Source organism: Triturus cristatus, chromosome 4_1 (genome assembly GCF_964204655.1).
Source record: "Triturus cristatus chromosome 4_1, aTriCri1.1, whole genome shotgun sequence".
NCBI classification, from domain to species: Eukaryota; Metazoa; Chordata; class Amphibia; order Caudata; family Salamandridae; genus Triturus; species Triturus cristatus.
Genome location: NC_140585.1, coordinates 143,902,432 through 143,917,206, shown reverse-complemented (window position 1 = coordinate 143,917,206; position 14,775 = coordinate 143,902,432). Strand labels below are relative to the sequence as shown.

At 47.1% G+C, this 14,775-nt stretch overlaps 3 non-coding genes across 3 annotated transcripts; 1 reads left to right on the top strand and 2 right to left on the bottom strand.

Annotated features, from left to right (window-relative positions):
* The first annotated feature begins 4,636 nt into the window (after positions 1-4,636).
* TRNAF-GAA (transfer RNA phenylalanine (anticodon GAA)) lies at positions 4,637-4,709 on the top strand. The gene has a single exon. It is a non-coding gene; the product is annotated as a tRNA-Phe (tRNA).
* An 8,078-nt stretch (positions 4,710-12,787) lies between these two features.
* TRNAQ-CUG (transfer RNA glutamine (anticodon CUG)) lies at positions 12,788-12,859 on the bottom strand. The gene has a single exon. It is a non-coding gene; the product is annotated as a tRNA-Gln (tRNA).
* Positions 12,860-13,943: 1,084 nt separating this feature from the next.
* On the bottom strand, positions 13,944-14,015 carry TRNAE-UUC (transfer RNA glutamic acid (anticodon UUC)). Its single transcript has one exon. It is a non-coding gene; the product is annotated as a tRNA-Glu (tRNA).
* Between the last annotated feature and the right edge of the window lie 760 nt (positions 14,016-14,775).

The following is a 14,775-nucleotide window of genomic DNA, read 5'->3' as shown; positions in this document are numbered from 1 at the left end:
GCCAATGGTATCTCAGTCATCACACCATGTTAGGCTGTAAAACTTCAAAATAAAGTTTAAAAAAAAAAAACATGACGGAGCTACAGCACTGCATGATACAGAACAGCGAACAACACTGTACAAATACAGCTGAGCCAGTAACACTGCATAACTACAGCAGAGCCAGTAACACTGCATAACTACAGCAGAGCCAATAACAGTGTATAACCACAGCACAGCCAATTGCACCGCATGAGTACACAACAGACAATAACACTGCACAACTACAGCAGAGCCAGGAAAAACTACAGCAAATCGAATAGCACTGCATGACTACAGCAGAGATAACACTGCATGACTACAGCAGAGATAACACTGCATGACTACAGCAGAGATAACACTTCATGACTACAGCAGAGCCAGTAGCATTCTATAACCACAGCAGAGCTAATAACGCTGCATAACCACAGCAGAGAGCTCATTCCACTGGGCGGTCTGCGAGTGAACTATGACATATATCACGGCCAACAGACACCCCCTGGCAGGGGATGTGACTATCATCTGTATGAATGCACCAGAGATTGTGACAGCCCAAATATAGCAGACACAACACAGCGTGAACACACAACCAGTGAATGGTCAGTGTGAATTCTGAGACCCTGGGTACCAAGACTCCCTCTGGCAGAGAGGTGACTTTCATCTGTAGGAATGCACAAGAGATTGTGACAGCCCAAATATAGCAGACACATCACGTAGTGCTGCCAATATCGGCAACACTCCCCAACCCCCATACAGCAATCTTATGCAGAAATAAACAGACATGACACATTTCATTTTGGTGGAGAAAATTGCTGTAAGTTTATTCGCATACAAATATGCCAACATGGTGGGTTATCTTATGGGCGATCAGAGAGCAGGCAGCCCCTCTGCCGCCTGCCCACCTGTTGAGCCAATACACCATGGTCTTAGCCAATCGGTGCTTACCAATTTTGGGGGAGGGGGTAACCCCTCCCACCGGTGGACCGCCAGTCCACCCCATTACTCACACCCTCCCGAGGGGGCAGAGCGTTCCAGACAACCCCCGGTGGCTCAGATTTACAACTGCCCGTAGGACTAACGGGGCGCCGCCGCTCCTCCAGGGTCCAACGTGAGGACCTCCCTGGGGATATTTGCCATTTGCACCCTCTGAGTACCTTTCAACCTCTGCATCGCCCTGTAACTCCTTCTGCAACACAAAATAACAAGTTAGAGATCATCTCCCACCCCACACCCTGCTGGAACGCCGGGTAAGCGGTAAGGAGGGAAACTGCGTCCGTCAAGGGCCATGGCAAAAGAGGACGCCAAGTGGGCGGTAGAGGTACTTATACCTCCCCCCTTGCCCACTTCTGCCCAGAAGTGACGCGGGCGTGCGGACCCCTAGAGGGTCCCCTGACACTGGACTGGCTCGCCTGCCATTATGTGGCACTAAGGCGGCCGCCCTCTTAGGAGGTTCTCCTTCATGGACCACGGGCAGCCCACATAGTGCCAATATCGGCAACACTCCCCAACCCCCATACGGCAATCTCATGCAGAAATAAACAGACAGAACACATTTTCAACAGCGTCAAGGGTCGTGGCAAAAGAGGACCCCTAGAGCGTCCCCTGACACTGGACTGGCTCGCCTGCCATTATGTGGCACTAAGGCGGCCGCCCTCTTAAGAGGGTCCCCTTTGTGGACCACGGGCGGCCTACAGAGTGAACACACAACTAGAGAATGGTGAGTGTGAGTTCTGAGGCAACGGATACGGATACGTAGATGGCCCCTGGCGGAGAGGACAGACATTGCATCTGTATTTTTATTTCTCTTTTACAGATTTATATAGTGCGAACTCGACCAGAAGCTATTGGAGCGCTTTACATGAGCACCAGTTACGTAACACAAGGACACATTCATGCATGTTCTCCATAAACTCTGATGCTCTTTCACATTGTTCTGGAGCAAACATTATCTGCCCCTTTCTTGGCCAGGCGTTATCTCTCATTAGTGTTTACCGTGGCGTCACAACCAGTTAGTGTCTTTAGTTTTTATCAGACTGACATGGTCTTTATCAGCCCAAACACCACGCAACACCTCTGCAGCGGACCCATTTATAATGTAGAAATCTCTTTAAGAGAATCATGTTTGCACTTTCCTAATGAAGGCCCTTCAGGTGCCTGTGAAATAATGACTGAAGGTTTATAAACTTGACAGACACAATGTGTGATCCTATCACACAATAATCTACAGAGGTGTGGTGGGCGTTTCCTTTCTGCAGTTTTGAACAAAAGGAAGCACGTATTTGCTAAAAGCAGATTATCTGAGTCAGGAGGCCCTGGCATGGTGCTCCTTGTGTCCTTTGGCAGTCCATGGTGACATATGTGGCAGAGGAAAACAAACAAGACAAATGTAAAACGTTCTGATACAGAACACTTGACTACATAAATACACAATGCTGCTATCGGCTGGCTCGTTGGTCTAGGGGTATGATTCTCGCTTTGGGTGCGAGAGGTCCCGGGTTCAAATCCCGGACGAGCCCACTATAATTTTCCTAATCTCACTCATTTTTTAAATCACATTTCGCAGAATGGAAAAGAGAAGAAATCAGGAAACAAAATAATTTGAAATAACCGGGGCTGGTTTTGGATTTGAACCGAGTACGCGCCGGACCCAGAGCAAGAATGTGAGCCCGGACCAAGGAGTCAACCACAGAAACAGCTGGAGGGGGAGGGGTGTTGGATGCCCGTTAAAATCACACTCTCGGGGGCAGAAGAGTGAGCCGTGAGAGTGAACACAAGTGTGAGCCACACTGGAAGCGTGAGGAGTTGTGAAGACTCCAGGGGCAGGGCTCAGGGCAGCCCCTCCCCCCCGCACATGTCTATACTTACATAGATGGGAGGTAACCGGACTGGGCCGACCTAGTGAAGGAAGAGGGTAGACACCTGTGAAGCCGGTGACGCCCCAATCACCCAGTGGCTGAGGTCTGTCGGGTGGCGGCGGCGGCGGCGGCGGCGGGGATTGACTGAGTCTAACCGGTCAGACACCGAACGTGCCCCGTGACAAGGGTGTCAGTCGGAGGGACTGATTGAGGTGTGAGGGGTCAGACACCCAACGGGTCCTGGTGAGAAGAGGGTCGGTGTGGAAGGACTGATTGAGGTCTGAGGGGTGAGACACCCAACGGGTCCTGTTGAAAGGGGGGTCAGTGTGGAGGGACTGATTGAGGTCTGAGGGGTAGGACACCCAACGGGTCCTGGTGAGAAGAGGGTCGGTGTGGAAGGACTGATTGAGGTCTGAGGGGTGAGACACCCAACGGGTCCTGTTGAAAGGGGGGTCAGTGTGGAGGGACTGATTGAGGTCTGAGGGGTAGGACACCCAACGGGTCCTGGTGAGAAGAGGGTCGGTGTGGAAGGACTGATTGAGGTCTGAGGGGTCAGACACCCAACGGGTCCAGTTGAAAGGGGGGGTCAGTGTGGAGGGACTGATTGAGATCTGAGGGGTAGGACACCCAACGGGTCCTGGTGAGAAGAGGGTCGGTGTGGAAGGACTGATTGAGGTCTGAGGGGTGAGACACCCAACGGGTCCAGTTGAAAGGGGGGGTCAGTGTGGAGGGACTGATTGAGATCTGAGGGGTAGGACACCCAACGGGTCCTGGTGAGAAGAGGGTCGGTGTGGAAGGACTGATTGAGGTCTGAGGGGTGAGACACCCAACGAGTCCTGTTGAAAGGGGGGTCAGTGTGGAGGGACTGATTGAGGTCTGAGGGGTAGGACACCCAACGGGTCCTGGTGAGAAGAGGGTCGGTGTGGAAGGACTGATTGAGGTCTGAGGGGTGAGACACCCAACGGTTCCTGTTGAAAGGGGGGTCAGTGTGGAGGGACTGATTGAGGTCTGAGGGGTAGGACACCCAACGGGTCCTGGTGAGAAGAGGGTCGGTGTGGAAGGACTGATTGAGGTCTGAGGGGTCAGACACCCAACGGGTCCTGTTGAAAGGGGGGGGGAGGGGGTCAGTGTTAAGGGACTGATTGAGATTTCCGTGAGGGGCACTAGTAAGAGGCTCGGTGTGGAGGGACTAATTGAGGTCTGACGGAGCAGACACTGAACAGACCCTGATGAGAAGGGGGTCAGTGTGGAGAGATTGATTGAGGTCTCTCTGAGGCAGTAGCGCACCTAAACGTGAGGGGACCCCCCCTGCAAGATATGCTGAAGGGGCCCCCTCCAGTATGGGTAAGCCTGAGGGGGTGCCTTTGTTACGCCCCTGCTCTGAGGGGCACCGGGAAGGGTGTCTCTCTGAGGGGCACCAGGGAGGGGAGGAGGGGCCGGGGTTAGGGCGGGTGCAGTTTTACCTGCTCGGGTTTAGTTGAGCTTTGGGAAGGGTCACGGTGTTGATGACGTCACTGCTTATAGTGTCAGCTCTGTGTCGGTTCTTCACTGCTGGGAGGAGAACAGCGACCTACAGCGAGGCCTCTGTCAGCGTAACGGCGGAGGTGGTGGTGGATGAGACCCCTGAACCTGGGATGAGACCCCTGAACCTGGGATGAGACCCGTGAAGTTTATGATGAATCCTTTAAACTGTTCCGTAATGCACTGGACCTCCGTGGTGCATTCACTCTAATAAGAACAATTATGGCATGCAGGAACAAGTGGCCGAAATAGCTCAGTTGGGAGAGCGTTAGACTGAAGATCTAAAGGTCCCTGGTTCGATCCCGGGTTTCGGCAGATGTGTTTTGCTGACTATAAAGTCAGATATATGCATTAAAACTTGGGAAAGAAAATGCTGCTTTAACAACATAACCTTTTTTTTTTTTTCTTCGTGTGTCTCTTCTTTCTTTCCTTCATCCCTCATTCTTTCTTCCCTTCTTTCTGCTCTTCCTTCAATAACTTCACTCCCCCCTTCCTGTCCTTCATTCATCCCCCATTTTAATTATTTACTTTTCTCACAATTATAGCTCCTTCCAGCACAATCCCACTGCATAGTCTGTGAGATACACCTTCTGCTCAGACGCACTTATTGAATGACAGCCCTGGGCTCACTCTCTCTGCTACATCCATTGAGTGACACCTTCAAGCAGAACCCCAACAGGGCAGACCAGGAGCCAACCACACTCAATGCAACGTCACCATCGGTCCCCGGGGCCTCAGGGAGGCTCTGGGGTGTACCTCTGGAACCCCCCTCACTGCCGGGCCTAGGGCAGTGTATCCCTACCCCGCCTCCTTATATCCTGTCTGTAAATCCATTGCTGGGAAGTTCTAAAATGTCTGCAGCCACATCGATGTTGTGGCAGCCAATCAGATATGATCTCTGGATCTGTCTGCTCCGTGTATCCTCTTCGGATGTGATATACACTTACATTTGTGACCTTAATTTCTCAAAAACTACTGAACAGATTTACACAAAATCACAAAAGGCACGCTTTCTGAACCCAGACCTTGGTTTCTGCCAAATTTGGTGTAATTCTGTTTAGCAGTTTCTGTGGTATCACTGTTCTATGTTCCTATTTAAAAATGAATGGGGAAAACATGTTTTGGGACCCACCTTTCAAGGAGCTGAGGGGGATAAGATTTTTTTAATTAAGTTTTGTGAAGATTCAGCAAACTTATAAGCAAAGCTAAAAGTATTTTCCTGTGGAACGGCAGACCTAAAGATAACTACCCAGGGGCAACTGCGACTGGGTAATATATAAGAGATAAAAAAATGAAGTACATTGAAAGGTTTAATAAGCATATAGAGCAGAGGTCTTCAAACTGTGGGGGGCCCCCCTCCCTTGGGGGGGAGCATGGATGGGTTCCCAGGGGTGCGCAAAGGCAAGTACATGTAAATGAAGATGGTCTGTAAGTGCGGCAATGTTTATTTGCTGCATTTCCAGGCTGTCTTCATTTACGTGGGGCCAGTGGTCAGTGAGTGTACTGCTGTGGGCTCGGCTGGGCAGTATCTGGAGTCTTATCTCCAGACGGCTGAGTTTTTCATAGGTCTTTAAATACCATTTGCATACCTTTGTAAACTGGTTACTGAGGCTTAGTTTTTTTTTCTGTTTCCAGTACCCCCAAGGCCCCCAATCTGCCTATTTCTTACATTTCTATTTTACATTTACTAATGTAGTGTGAAAATGCATTTTGTTAAAAGGAATATTAAGTAGGGTTGCCAATAGAAACAAGCATTGGCATAGCCAATAGGTCTCGCCTTTGGGACCTTATAAGTGTTTAGCCATGCAACAATTGCATAACTAAATACTTATAAGGTTCCAAAAGTGAGACCTATTGGCTATGTCAAGCGGCCGTGGGACCGTGAAAGTTATCGCGACTGCGATCAAACATCAAAGCGGCCGTGCGGCTGCGAAAGTGAAAGTAACCACGGCGCACGCGCCCACACACATGCACTGTAGCTCTAGGCTGGCCTGGTAGCACTTTTTGGAGCCCTCTCAATAAGTCTCGCCAGACCAGCGCATGCGCTGGGTTAGTCGAGACCTAAAAATGGCAGCCATGTATGTTTAAAGAGCCTGCAAAGACCTTGTCTTGACACTAAATAGGGTTATAAATAAAAAAGAATGTATTCATTTGTAATGTGACTTTTCTGTCTTTTCCCTTTAATTATCAGTCATTAATCATTTAGGCCACCCTATAACACAATTAAAAGTGCTTTCTATTTATATTTGCTGTTCGAAGTACACACATATAAGTGTTGAAAATAGGGCTTTAGGTGACTGTTTATTTTTGTATCGTCTGCAACATCGAAATAATGAGCTGGCAATCCTAATCATAAAACTGGAAGTTTGTTGCAGAATCAGCACATTATTTTCTTCACCCTCAATCCCTGATTAATGCCATAATAGCAATAGTTTAATTTATATCTGAAACCGTACCCAGTCAATAACATGCTGATTTACTTCAAGTGTCTGGGAATGCACCCTGCATTCACATAACTCACTCCTCATTCTCACCCTTCACTTTCGCGCTCACCGTGCACTCACAGCGCATAGTTATGGATTTCCTACATTTGCCACATAATCCATCTGCTGCATAATTTGCAGATTTAAAAAAAACTTGTTTCTAGCTCAAACGGTTTAAAAGTTACCAAAAATGCAACAACACATGTTACCTGACAGTGGACGGCCCTTTCTGAAGGTTGGCTGGTCACCTTTATGCTGCTTATTGCAATATGTGGGCCTTAATGTGGTACTTATGAGGGGCAATAAAGGCCAGGAAGGGTTGACAAGTGTAAAAATAGCAAAATAATGCAGTAATTCTATTAAAAAAAATATGCAGCATTAGACAGCATAATTCGCCTTGCTGCAGAATTAAGTCAACCAGGCGGCATAATTTGGACTTCTACTGACGCATAATTCCAATGGCCCTGTTCATAGCGCTATGAGGTCCCAGTCTGTGGCAGAAAGCACTGTAAATATGTAAGTCATTATTTTAAAACAGTATTTAATTACTCTAAGTTAGGCTGCTGCAAAATGATGCTGTGATTGAGATAAAACAAGTTCTTACAAAATATACTTTTTAGTAATAAGTAATCAAACTGTATCTAATGCAGACATGTTTGTAAGTGTCTCCACTATTCCAGATCTCCGCTGATAACAGCCTTACATTACATCTAAAAAAGAATAGATCTTTGCCACCATGAAGCTTTAAGCAGAGCCACTGGAATTATTCAGCAGAAGATGACAACATTATGGGGCAGGTTTGACTAAATTATGCAGCAAGAAAAGGTAAATTATGCGGCACAAGCCTCATTTTGTGGTTAGCATTACTTCATTATTTTGTCATTTTAGCTCAAGGTAACGCTGTCAGGTGAAATATTTCACCTCATTAGTACCAGATTAACACCCAAATACAGCAGTAAGCAACTACAAGATTACCAGTCAATCTTTGGTAAAGGCCTTCCACTGCTCCGAAACACTTTGTCATGCTTTAAGTAACTTTTGGTCAGTTTGAGCTGAAATCAAGGAGGCAAATTTACAAGCCCCTTGCGCCACTTTTGCGTCACTTTTAACATGAGAAAAGTGACGCAAAAGTGGCACAAGGGACTTGTAAGTCTGCCCCAAGGTTTTTTTGTTAAAATCTGCAGATTTTGTAGCAAATGCAGTAAACTGATAATTATGTGGAAAACACTGCTGCTGCAGAAACTCATAATTCCAGTGGCCCTGGCTTTAAGTGACTCAATCCATTAACGGCTGGTAAGAAGGCTGGTTTCTTTTTTAACTTTCTGCACTACCAGCACACCCTTCAATTTCAGGCAGAGGCATCTCAAAGTTAGCATTAACCATTCAGGGGCATTGTGAAAGCTGGGCCCATGGGGTGGCAGGAAGAAGGCCAGCAGGGTTGTATTCAGATGCAGAGCCCTAATCCTCTCGATCCCTGGGGCCTCACAGTAATGGTCTAGGAGACAGAAGAAAGGAGCAAGATTCATAGATATTGTCAAGGAGAAGGCCCAGAATAGGGAGCACTGTCTGGGGACTCATTTTTGTGTTTACATATGGCCAGAGACAGCTTCTTCAGAGAGATACCCCAAAGAAGGGGACAATATACGTGTTTTTTGATGAGGGACATTCATTAGTGAAGCTGGTACTGGGGCCAAGTGTGTAAGTGGCCCTGCTGGTTATCATTAAGGAAGCAGATGCAGCAGGACTGGGGCCCAGGGATTTGGGGGGCCCACTGCATCACAGTTATGACAATCTACCTTTAAAGAAGGGGCATCAGAGCTTATTTTCCTTTCAAGCATTAGGACCGAGGTGATGATCCGTCATGGTGGGGAACAGGTAAAAGATGCAGAGGAGATAGCCTGCTACTCAGGACTGCAGCTATCATTAGTGCAGCAGGTATAGTTACATTGGGGTCAAAGAGTGTGAGGGGCTCACAACAACCCAATTATGGGGAGCAGTTTGTTTGGGATAATATCTGTTTTTGTTTGATGCATTTGCTGTTTTATAAGTCTCATATTTAGTGTGGTTCATAAGCTTTGGAAAACGTATTCCTGAAATCATCTCATTAGCCCCGCTTCCTTCACACAGCCATGCCCCTCCCACTCCCTCAATCCTTGCCATAACGTTTTGGAGGGGGGCTGGACCTCAAAACATTTTGCTCAGGTGGGGGCTCAGAGGTGAAAAAGAGAGCATGTTTCCAAACATGAAGAATATAAAAATAAAACCTCTAGTGAAAAATGAAACGCACCAAAAACCTGTTCGATACTTGATGCAATTTAGATATTAGATGTGGTTTAATATGTCAGTTTATAAAAAGAAAAAGGTGCAGTAGCTCGGAACGTGCAGAAACATGCAGAAAGATTCTATCTTTTCTCTATCTACGGAGTGCACAAAATAAACATATGGCCTCTGCTTGTCATCATAAGCTATTAAATAGAGCAGAAGAAAGAATAGTAACATTCCTTCGGTTGCTTTAAAAAGATGCTTTAATATTGCACTGTGACCTGACCTACCTTTCACCTCAGCTGCCTTTCACCTCGGCTGCTGGCTCTGACAGCAAAACACACAAGATGATGGACGGAATGTTGCACATTGGAAAAACAGTCACAGATCTGGGTTTAATCCATCGTTATTTTGCTCACCACGCCACCCAAGTTCAGACATGGCCATATGCAAATCAGTCTTGACCCTGTGACTCATGGGAACAGTCCAGCCCGGACTGCCAATTTATGTCTTCCCTGGACCGGAATCAAGCATCCTAGGACCGGTTTCGGGGTTTCACCCCTCTTCAGCCAGGATAGCTTCACTCCAGTGGCATAGTGAGCACGGGACCCACGTCTGAGCATACCCTTCCCACATAGGGCGAACAGCAAAACACACAAGATGATGGACGGAATGTTGCCCATTGGCAAAACATTCGCCCCCAGTCACAGATCTGGGTTTAATCCATCGGTCTTTTTCTCACCACGCCACCCCAGTTCAGAGATGGCCAATAGTTCTTTTTGCATTTGTCATCCCGAGTGAGACGGGTATTCTCAGACGTGAGTCCCGTGCTCTCCATGCCACTGGAATCAAGCTATCCTGGCTGAAGAAAGCAGTGACAGATGTTTATACAGGGATTACCGAATCCCATGTATTATACTGATAAAAATATTCACTGAAAAAGCAAAGGTTAAAGTGACACTGAAATTCACCAGTTATCGTTCACTCAGGGACCTATATCTCGTGCACCCGCTATGCACAGTGTTGTCGTCTATGAGATCATTTCAGATGTCATCAGTGATGTTTTCATTGATGTGAAAGAACCTGTCATGAGTGATGTAATATGTGAGGTCTTTAACAGTGTGTTGCGAGGGCGCTTTTAACTGATATTTTCACGTAACTATAACGTCACTTTAACCTTTGTTTTTTTTCCGTGAATTTCTAGAATGTTTTGTAATGTAAAATAATATTTTAATATCATACCTTAGTATGCCTACCTCACGCCTCGCACAGTATTTGGCTGTGTACAGCAAAATGCATGAGATTAAAAAATGAGACCTCATCACATAATTGAGATTGTGTGTGGATAAAAGTACTGTTATGGCAGCTTCGAAACAACGCGATCTAACATAACGCACGTGCATGCTGTTTGCTTCGCAGGTAATGCTGCATTACTTTTTTCAATGTAAAATGCGTCCTCACATCTAAAATGGACGTGAAGATGCATTTTACGCTAAAGTAAGAGTGCAATATGCTGGATTGGTATTTCAAACAATTTTGAGTAATTTTTCTAGAATTACACGTAATTTTTGCAATGCAAATGACAAACATTTTGCCCACACCAATTGTTACTCTGCCAATTTTTGCTTATTTCTTTTTAATGGCTTCCCTCACCTTTATTCTAGCAATCTCTGTTTCTTTCATTGTCTCTCCTCTCAGGGAGGCTTTACCCGCTGCCCATAATGTTTGTGCTGAATCCACCGAACTCTCTTTCTTGTGTGCATATGTTGGCCAATGTGAGCGGAATTTACTTTTGTCTGCAGGTAGTTGGTAACTAGACGGATTAATGCGTCATGGGTACCCATGCCTATCTCCAGTTGGGTCATGTTATGATATGTCACTGGTAATAATGGATGCTTCCTTCAATCTTGGTAGGAGTGTTGCTGGTAGTAGAATGCGTCGATACGTGAGCCTCTTCCATGGACACATGGTAAATATCTATTTAAATTTTATTTACAGGCCCCTTGTTAAAAGTGATGCGCCGGCGGCACAGGGGGCTTGTAAATCAGCCCCTAGTCTCTTTCCATTGGGTGTAGCATCCGCCATGGGTCTCTAGAGGACGGTCAGTCATGACATCTTCAGACAATGTCACTCTTTGGTCATGGGTAAGTCTGATCCATTAATCAAGCGCCAAGGGCCATATTCCAGTGAAAATACTGCTTAAGCCGCATCTTCCACTTTTTTTTGGTTGCAGTTAGCGTAGGGTGACCAGGCGTCCCGGATTTGCCTGGACGGTGTCGGTTTTTCACTTGCTGTCCTGGCCGATTTCAGGAAACTTAGCTCCTGTCCCGGTTGTTAGAGAGGGGCGACTGAAAACTGTGGGGGGTGCTTTTGTATGTTTTACAAAGCAGGGATAGTTAGCAGTTGTTTCAAGAAAACAATCTAATTAACAGGCAAGCTTCTGAATTTAAAAATTGCATTTTATGTATATTCTAACTGCATGTTCTGTAATTCTCTGCTGAGGAGCGCTGTCATTCTGTGCGCTCGCTTGAAGTAAAACTGCAGTCCTTCTTCTATTTTCGTGAAATGTCCCGGTTTTTGGCTTTAAAATTATGGTCACCCTAAGTTAGCGTAAACTATGCCCACTGGCATTAAAGCGCTTTACGCGAGGAACAGATTACATTTCACTTTACTTTTTTGGCCAACAGTTTTGGTGAATTGTCATCACCCTTCATATGTTGTGTAGTTACCAACAAAGTTCAGAAACAAAAAGCATTTTTAATTTGTATTCGATAACACTTTATTAAAGCCTTTCTTTAACACACTGCTTTTCCGTCTGTGTGTCTCCTTGTAAGTTATCCGGTGTGAAGGGCGCCTGGAGTCACATCCACACTGTGCATGTTCCTGTTGTGCAGACACAGGAGAAAGGTGGGGGCATATTAACAAGGGCCGGCGATAAATATCGCAAAGCGCGCTTAGCACTTGCATATTTATCGCCGACTATCACTGGAATTTATTGCCCGGTTTGCACGTTATCAACAACGCGCATCGCCCAGGCAATAAAAATTCCAGAGATAGTGTGGATATCGCCGTTTTCCATGGTGGAAAACGGCGATATCCGAGATGCTAGGGCCTGTAGTCTTAGCCACAGAATCCACCCCCCATGTTAAGTATGCCTTAGTCAGGAATTTAACAGACATTAAATTCCTGCGTTAAGGCATAGTTAAATATTCGCTACCCTTCCTTGTAAATATCGCAAAGCTGTCTTTGCGATATTTTCCCTGGTTGGTTTCACAACCACGCCTACTTTGCATCTCATTAGCGATGCAAAGTTAGGCGTGCTGGAAACGGGCGCTAAGTCAGCAAAACACGCAATGGCGTGTCTTTGCTGATAAGGCGATAAAATTATCGCCGCTTTTCGGCTGAAAACAGCCGCAAAAGTGGCGATAATTTTATAAAGCCGCCTTGTTAATATGCCCCGTGTCCACCTAGCCACAGGAATGATAAAACACCTATGTTGCCCAGCACCGCCTAAAGAATAATGTATAGATGTCCACATAGACCAGGAGGATAAAAACAGGAAGAGGTTAGCATATGTCAGAGAAACAAATGGCTTCCGTGCTCAAGACCTAGAAGAATATAAAACTAAGTAAATAATAAAAGTATCTCAGGTCCCACCGAGATTTGAACTCGGATCGCTGGATTCAGAGTCCAGAGTGCTAACCATTACACCATGGAACCACCTGATAGCTCCTCCTCTCACTTTTAAATCATGAAAGGATGCAGCGTCAGTCATTTGCTGACTTTCTATTGGTCAACAGTGTGTGTTAAACGTCCAACTAAAGAAGTCTATTTTACAATGAAATCCTTAAAACATGGTACATTAAACTTTTATTTAACCAAACACATGGATATTGACACATTGGTGCTTTAAACTGTCCTTTTAGGGCAGTACTTTAACTTGGTCCTAGTGTTGGTGTCAGGACTCAAAGGGCTTCAGCCCCTTCTTCCCTCGTGTGTGGCAGCCTGGATGAGACAGCTTCCCAGGAAAACACACAGCCGCACCCGAGCACTTCACAGGTCTTGAAAAGACCATTTGCATGTTAATGAGGCCTCGCTGTTGTTTCACCCCTTCTAAGAGCCCCTGCAGCTCCACTCTGCCTATTGCTGAAAGATTCAGCCCCCCCCCCCCGAAATTTTTTCTTAGCCCCCCCCCCCCCGAAATGTGGCTCTAGTGGCGCCTCTGGTTGGTGTAGTGGCATTACAATAATGCGGAGAAACGGCGGCCACTGCAAGCAGGAGCTGCGTCCCACAGATGAGAGAAACCAGGAACTTCCTGAATCTTCATCTCCTGTAAACCAACACAGCGCCAGATTAATGTTACACAACAGAGTCTGAAACACAAGACAGCGGGTTATTAATGTCACAACCCAGACTCTAACACCCCCTCTTCCGTAGCACGGGCGGAGCAGCAAATATACGAGCATTTTCCACAGTGAGAGCACAGGAAACTGGTGCTTTGTAATCCACGCGCCCTTTATATATAATCTGTACTCTTTGTTGTGTGATAAAAGGCAAACAACAATAACCCTTCATAGTATTAATCTGTTGCTTGTTCCTCCAGGTCATTAATACTACAGCAGCTGTGCAGCAGGGGCTGGGGCGGGAACAGGAGCAGAGAGAGGGGTCGGTGTAAATCTGAAAGGGCTTTAGACTGATAGAAGCGGAAGAGAAGGAAGTGAGAGTTATGAGGCCTTTCAGAGCCATTTTGGTTTGGAAAGAATAAAATACATTTTATAATGTTGGAATAGCAAAAGCTCTGTTCTTCCCATACCGGGAGTCGAACCCGGGCCGCCTGGGTGAAAACCAGGAATCCTAACCGCTAGACCATATGGGAGGCTGATGATAGGGCATGGAGGTTGATGGTGTTGTAGTCTCTGTATGAAGTGTCTCTCATATCACAGACTGTTTGTTACATTACCACACTCTGACAGTCAATGGAGTAACAGACACCCCACTCTCGGCAAACCAGAAGGAATGAGGGGTCATGATTTGTGCAACAACCTGCTCATGTCCCATTATTTACAATCCTGGAACCTCTCCAGACACAGAGCCCAGGATCAGAGGACAGCAGCAGCCCCAGCATTGCCTCTTACTGCCCTTCCCCCCCTTCCCCCCCGCCCTAGCCACGCCCCTCTCCCTAGAACACCACTTCACTCCTGTGTCTCCTCACCACGCTGAGGGCCCCACAGACCCCTCTCCAGTTACCGTCCAGCTGCTTCCTCGATCCACACACCCGCACCTGCCACAGGCACCAGACTCCCGCCAGGGGGCTCCAGTTACACCCTTCTCCCCCTGCACCTGTCACAAGCCCCAGGCTGCCCTCCACCCCCCACGTCGCCGCCATTCACACCCCCTTCCGCCCACCCCCTACTAACAGCACCGACCCCAGTCCTGACACTCGATAGGTTCACACAGAGGAGGGGTGCACCCTGGCTTCTTCCCAGGTATCTTCACATGCACAGGGTGACCGCCAGGGGGCAGCACCGCCACCACCGCCACAGCGCTCACAGGCAACAGGACCACGGAGCAGCAAAGGGACATCAGCAGCCTTGAGGGGCGCAGACCCCGATGAATCCCGCACAGCATTCTGGGAG